Source organism: Mixophyes fleayi, chromosome 8, assembly GCF_038048845.1.
Source record: "Mixophyes fleayi isolate aMixFle1 chromosome 8, aMixFle1.hap1, whole genome shotgun sequence".
Lineage (NCBI taxonomy): Eukaryota > Metazoa > Chordata > Amphibia > Anura > Limnodynastidae > Mixophyes > Mixophyes fleayi.
In genome coordinates this window covers 136,300,824-136,308,618 of record NC_134409.1, presented here as the reverse complement: position 1 = coordinate 136,308,618, position 7,795 = coordinate 136,300,824, and positions in this window count along the sequence as shown.

Below are 7,795 nucleotides of genomic sequence, written 5' to 3'. Positions count from 1 at the left end.
CCAATGATAGGCAAGCAGCATATATTTAAACGTGACTCTGGCATCACTAGGGTGCCAGAGTGTTTCATGAAGCCTACCCTATTCCTTGGATTTTGACCCAGTTTGTTCAACTTCGCTTTTAGATATCCCTTTTGGACTTTATTGATTCCCTGGTTTGCTCTTTTGGCTTGTTGAACATCCTTCTGCTTATTCCCGTGGTACCTGATTTGCCTGCTCAGTTTTGACCTCTGGAATCCAGGACTACACTATCACCTTTACCTCGCTGGTAGCTAACTGGGAGAGCCGCGACCTACACGCCTCAGCAACAAACCCCAAATCCCCTTGCGGGGGTCCCTGGTGCAGACCTGAGTCGTGTTTAGACTCCGCACCTCCTAGCCTAGTAGAGCAAATACCAGCAGGTAAGACCATCAGAGCAAGGTTGTTCGTGACAATTACTTCTTTCTTTCTGCTACTGATTCCTCTCCCTATACAACCAAGCATCTGACTTGCAAAAAATAAATGTTTTATCTCTAGTTTATAGGTTCAGTTACTTAGTACCTATAAGAAAAATGTACTTGCCACCTTGGAGCCACAAAGTTGAGTTATAACAGTGGCATTTAGGCAAGGCTCTGTTATACATTGGGGTAAGTACATCTCCTCTACTATATACATTGACTAGCAGGACTATATACATTGACTAGCAGGACTATATACATTGGGTAGCAGTACTATAGACATTGGGTAGCAGGACTATAGACATTGGGTAGCAGGACTATAGACATTGGGTAGCAGGACTATAGACATTGTGTAGCAGGACTATATATGTTGGACAGCAGGACTATATACATTGGGTAGCAGGACTATATACATTGTGTAGCAGGACTATACATATTGTGTAGCAGGACTATATATGTTTTACAGCAGGACTATATACATTGGGTAGCAGGACTATATACATTGGATAGCAGGACTATATACATTGGGTGGCAGGACTGTATACATTGGATAGCAGGACTATATACATTGGCTGGCGGGACTGTATACATTGGGTAGCAGGACTGTATACATTGGGTAGCAGGACTGTATACATTGGGTGGCAGGACTATATACATTGGGTAGTAGGACTATATACATTGGCTGGCAGGACTGTGTACATTGGGTAGCAGGACTATATACATTGGGTAGCAGAACTATATACATTGGGTAGCAGGACTATATATGTTTTACAGCAGGACTATATACATTGGGTAGCAGGACTATATACATTGGATGGCAGGACTGTATACATTGGGTAGCAGAACTATATACATTGGGTAGCAGGACTATATACATTGGGTGGCAGGACTGTATACATTGGATAGCAGGACTATATACATTGTCTGGCGGGACTGTATACATTGGGTAGCAGGACTGTATACATTGGGTAGCAGGACTGTATACATTGGGTGGCAGGACTATATACATTGGGTAGTAGGACTATATACATTGGCTGGCAGGACTGTGTACATTGGGTAGCAGGACTATATACATTGGGTAGCAGAACTATAAACATTGGGAGCAGGACTATATTGGGTAGCAGGACTATATACATTGGGTGGCAGAACTGTATACATTGGGTAGCAGGACTATGTACATTAGGTAGCAGGATTATATACATTGGAAGCAGGACTATATTGGGTAGCAGGACTGTATACATTGGGTAGCAGGACTGTATACATTGGGTAGCAGGACTATATACATTGGGTGGCAGGACTGTATACATTGGGTAGCAGGACTATATACATTGGGTAGCAGGACTATATACATTGGGTAGCAGGACTGTATACATTGGGTAGCAGGACTGTATACATTGCGTAGCAGGACTGTATACATATATACATTGGGTGGCAGGACTGTATACATTGTGTAGCAGGACTATATACATTGGGTAGCAGGACTATATTGGTTAGTAGGACTATATACATTGGGTGGCAGAACTGTATACATTGGGTAGCAGGATTATATACATTGGAAGCAGGACTATATTGGGTAGCAGGACTATATACATTGGGTAGAAGGACTGTATACATTGGAAGCAGGACTATATTGGGTAGCAGGACTATATACATTGGGTAGCAGGACTATATACATTGGAAGCAGGACTATATTGGGTAGCAGGACTATATACATTGGGTAGCAGAACTGTATACATTGGCTGTCAGGACTGTATACATTGGGTAGCAGGACTATATACATTGGGTAGCAGGACTATATACATTGGGTAGCAGGACTATATACATTGGCTGGCAGGACTGTATACATTGGGTAGCAGGACTGTATACATTGGGTAGCAGGACTATATTGGGTAGCAGGACTGTATACATTGGGTAGCAGGACTATATACATTGGCTGGCAGGACTGTATACATTGGCTAGCAGGACGATATACATTGGGTAGCAGGACGATATACATTGGGTAGCAGGACTATATACATTGGGTAGCAGGACTATATACATTGGCTGGTAGGACTATATACATTGGGTAGCAGGACTGTATACATTGGGTAGCAGGACTATATACATTGGAAGCAGGACTATATTGGGTAGCAGGACTATATACATTGGGTAGCAGGACTGTATACATTGGGTAGCTGGACTATATACATTGGGTAGCAGGACTGTATACATTGGCTGGCAGGACTGTATACATTGGGTAGCAGGACTATATACATTGGGTAGCAGGATTATATACATTGGGTGGCAGGACTGTATACATTGGTTAGCAGGACTATATACATTGGGTAGCAGGACTATATACATTGGGTGGCAGGACTGTATACATTGGGTGGCAGGACTATATACATTGGGTAGCAGGACTGTATACATTGGGTAGCAGGACTATATACATTGGGTAGCAGGACTATATACATTGGCTGGCAGGACTGTATACATTGGGTAGCAGGACTATATACATTGGGTAGCAGGACTGTATACATTGGGTAGCAGGACTATATACATTGGGTAGCAGGACTGTATACATTGGGTAGCAGGACTATATACATTGGGTGGCAGAATTGTATACATTGGGCAGCAGGACTATATACATTGGGTAGCAGGACTATATACATTGGGTGGCAGGACTATATACATTGGGTAGCAGGACTGTATTTATTGGGTAGCAGGACTATATACATTGGGAGCAGGACTGTATATATTGGGTAGTGGGACTATATATCTTTTAAGGATTTTTTCATTTTTATCTGGAACTGATCCATAAATCACAGCTATGTGTATATATAAGTGTCAGTGATTCTCACCAGTGGACCTTAAGTTCTGGGTTGTAAAATATCATTGGAAAACATATAATCTATCTATAGCACATAAACGCCATTTAGAATAACTTGACTACAAACACGCTGCATTAAACCTTCATTGACGTCAAATATATCATAAAGTGTTGTCTATGGTGAGCCCTAAACTTTGCTTCCTCGCTGTCTTGATATAAACCGCCAGAGGATATATTCTCTGTGCTCTTCTGAGAGTTTACAGCCTATCATATTTCCATAGTAAAGAAGAATGTGTTAGCAATCAGAATGTAATAACATCTATGTATCAATTTATCTTGCTACTTTTTGCTACATTCCAGTTGCACATTAATCCCCCGCGTCTGGCTGGAAAAATATTACTAAGCAGCCATAATAATTACTTACACGTAACGCCAGTTATGCTGCTCCCGAGATAAGTTACTGGTCCCACCTCTCCTACAATGGGGGTCGATTTAAAAAAAATCATGTTTGGTGGCGGTTTTAAATTTTTCCATATATTAAAGGGGCAATATTATTTATTGTATTATTATATTATGTGGGAAAGACGTAGTGCCACATGCATGCACCTTAAATAATTATCACCTCCATCAATCAAATAGTATTGCCACTTTAATATAATTATATATTCATATTTCCCTCACAATATAATACAATAAAATTGCCCCCTTATTATAATGAAAAATAAAATGTGCTCCCATAAGTTAATTATAAATTAATTTTGCTCCTTAATTAATAAATAATGACTGCATTTTGATCATGGTAACAATCGAGATGGCGATATGTAAGTGGAGATCTGTTAAACTGTAGCATTCAGCCTCTTTACTGGTGGTTTGACCATTAGTAAATCCGGTTTCAACACCGAACGCCCTTTAGTAAGTCTTATAAATGTATCCACTGCGTCTTAAATGTAACAGTTTTTGGACTTTTACGCTGCGTTGGCTTCTCCGGGAATAATAATTTTTTTTTTTTATTAAGCAAATTTTATTTCTTATATTTTATTGTTTAGTTTTCAGAAGAGATAACTCTTTCATTTGCAGCATATTGGAAATATATTTTTATTGTATGGGCATAAGATAGGTGGAAAAGTGGAGAATCAAAAATATACACTTTTCCTGAATTCTTTCCATAGTTACTTTTATGCAATTAGCCAAAACCCAGAATATATTATAACCTATGTTTCTCCCTAGTATATAAGTATCAGATATATGTATTATTTTTAATGTATTTTTTCCTGCGCAGAGGGACATTGATAAGCCACTTGAGAGTCTGGTATTTCAGGACAGTTTTCAGCACCTCCAAAAAGGGGACATGTTAACAATAAGCTGGGAGCATCACGTAATACTGAGACCAGGGGTGGATGTAGACTTTTTTAATGGGGGGGCGGGGGGAGGGGGGTTATTGATCAATCCCAGCTCTTCCCCCTCTCCAGGCCCTGAGTCCTAAATTCTCTGTGTCACACATATTAATGTATTTTAGGATACAAGTCAATTGGGTTTGTTCTTTGCTTTATTTTAGCGCTATATTGCTATAAAATCACAATAAGAGCCTGTCCCTTCATCACGCTGTTCCCCCTTATCACACTGTGCCCCTTATCACACTGTTCCCCCTTATCACACTGTGCCCCTTATCACACTGTTCTCTCTTATCACACGCCAGTGACAGAGTATTGGGTCATACCTTTAGTTTGGTTCTGTTCCAGAGTGTTTGTTCCAGTCCTTCTTGGTTCCATTCATTCCTGATATTCTGGTTCTGACTCCTGCTTATTCCATGCTATTCCCTGTTAACACACTATGCCCCTTCATCACACTGTTCCCCTTCATCACACTGTTCCCCTTTATCACACTGTGCCCCCTTATCACACTGTGCCCCTTTATCACACTGTTCCCTGTTATCACACTGTGCTCCTTCATCGCACTGTGTCCCTTCATCACACTGTTCCCTGTTATCACACTGTACCCCTTTATCACACTGTACCCCCTTACCCCACTGTGCCTCTTCATCACACTGTTCCCCCTTATCACACTGTGCACCCTTATCACACTGTGCCCCTTATCACACAGTGCTCCTTCATCACACTGTTCCCTGTTATCACACTGTGCTCCTTCATCACACTGTTCCCTGTTATCACACTGTGCTCCTTCATCACACTGTTCCCCTTTATCACACTGTGCCCCCTTATCACACAGTGCTCCTTCATCACACTGTTCCCCTTTATCACACTGTGCCCCCTTATCACACAGTGCTCCTTCATCACACTGTTCCCTGTTATCACACTGTGCTCCTTCATCGCACTGTGTCCCTTCATCACACTGTTTCCTGTTATCACACTGTACCCCTTTATCACACTGTACCCCCTTACCCCACTGTGCCTCTTCATCACACTGTTCCCCCTTATCACACTGTGCACCCTTATCACACTGTGCCCCTTATCACACAGTGCTCCTTCATCACACTGTGCTCCTTCATCAAACGCCAGTGCCAGAGTATTGGGTCATACCTTTAGTTTGGTTCTGTTCCAGAGTGTTTGTTCAAGTCCATCTTGGTTCCATTCATTCCTGATATTCTGGTTCTGACTCCTGCTTATTCCACTCTGTTCCCTGTTATCACACTGTGCCCCCTTATCATACTGTGCCTTTTCATCACATTGTTTCCCCTTATCACACTGTTCCCTTTATCACACTGTTCTCCTGATCACACTGTTCCCCCTTATCACACTGTGACCCTTTATCACACTGTGACCCTTTATCACACTGTGTCCCCTTATCATATTGTGCCTCTTCATCACATTGTTCCCCCTTATCACACAGTGCATCACACTGTTTCCCCCATATCACACTGGGTCCCTTATCACACTGTGCCCCTTCATCACACTGTGCTCCCTTATCACACTTCAGTGCCAGAGTATTGGGTCATACCTTTAGTTTGGTTCTGTTCCAGTGTGTTTGTTCCAGTCCTTCTTGGCTCCATTCATTCATGATATTCTGATTCTGACTCCTGCTTATTCCTGATTACCCTCCTGACTCACGATACTGGTTCTGTTTGGATTTCCCTTCTCTAACCTCGGCTTCCCAGATTATTCTCTACTCATGTTCCAGTTGTCTTGCTAGCGACGGGCATAGAGGGCCGTGACCTGCGCGCCAAACCTCCCTGATAAACACCGGGTGCATGTTAGACACCGGCACCTTTTGCACGGTAGCGCCAACTGCTGGTAGGTATTCATCCATTACTTTCCGGCGAGCTTATGACAGGAACGACCATAAAATTGCCTCTCCCACTTTATGAGTTGCTTTTTGCACCAAGCGCGCTGTTATCAAGAGATGCTCCAATCATCTCCAGCCATCGGATGGGGCGTCAGTTTGCTTCACTACAGTCTCCATCTAGATTCATACGCCCTCCTGTACAAACTATCACATTTACATTTATATCTATTCAGTGTCAGTCAGAGACTTGAGAGAAATGGACAGTGCAGCCGCCAAGAATATAAAACTAATACATGATTTCCTCAGTAAATGTTCCTCCTGTTCTGATAAACATAAAAAGATAACGTGGTGAGCGAAAAAAATCAAAATATGTTTCAACTTTAATTGCAAACCTTGGCTGACTTTAGAGAACATTGTTGAATCCATCTTTTTCAATTATACGTTCACTTTCATACTGTAGAATTACCGTTTCTCAGCTATCAAAGCAATTTACCAATTTCCTGCTCAGTCTAAAATTGGAAAGATAAAAGCTGGACTTTGCATTGTCCAGTAGATTCCCAACGGGGCTCCTCAGTGCGGAGATAACAGAGAGATCGTCCTCAGTTATTTCCAGATTGTTACATTTACAGAGAAATGGGATTTTACTGTTCAAAACACTGCGAAAAATTAACAGACCTAAAGCCCCATGGTGGACATTTATAAAAGCTTAGTTATAGTATATTCATGGCCACAACTACTGGGGTAGCCGGGATGGCGAAAGCTATGTGGGCCAGCAACTAGGGTGAGCCCAATATGGTGGGAATGTTGGGGGAAGGGAGGTATGTAATGGGCAGCTTAGCGCTTGACACGCCCTCAGGGCGTGACCATGCTCCTTTCACGACATGGTCATGCCCCCATTTTGTTGTAGCCACGTCCCCTGCCCTACTGGTGGGGACAGAAATGTTCGACAGTACGATTCTATTGCCTCCTCTCTGTACAGAACAGCGCCTGAGAGGTGAGGTTAGTGAGAGAAGGGAAGAATTTCCCTTCTTAGAAACCTTGAGGGCCCCATTAAAATTTTCTGTGGGGCCCACCAGCTACTAGTTATTCCCCTCCGAATACAGTGCTCTTATTTTCTGCAAAGTATGCTAGATAATCGTGTTCAACTACTTCTTACCTGGTTAATCCAGTCTGATTGCTGGTGGGGAACCCTCCACATGTAAGTGTGATTCTTGTTGTAATAAACAGCACCTGATCTGTTATACAGCACCCCGTTATATTACCGATCGCTTTCCAGTGTGGTGGTAAATTCTGGGACACCTGTTGTAGCAAT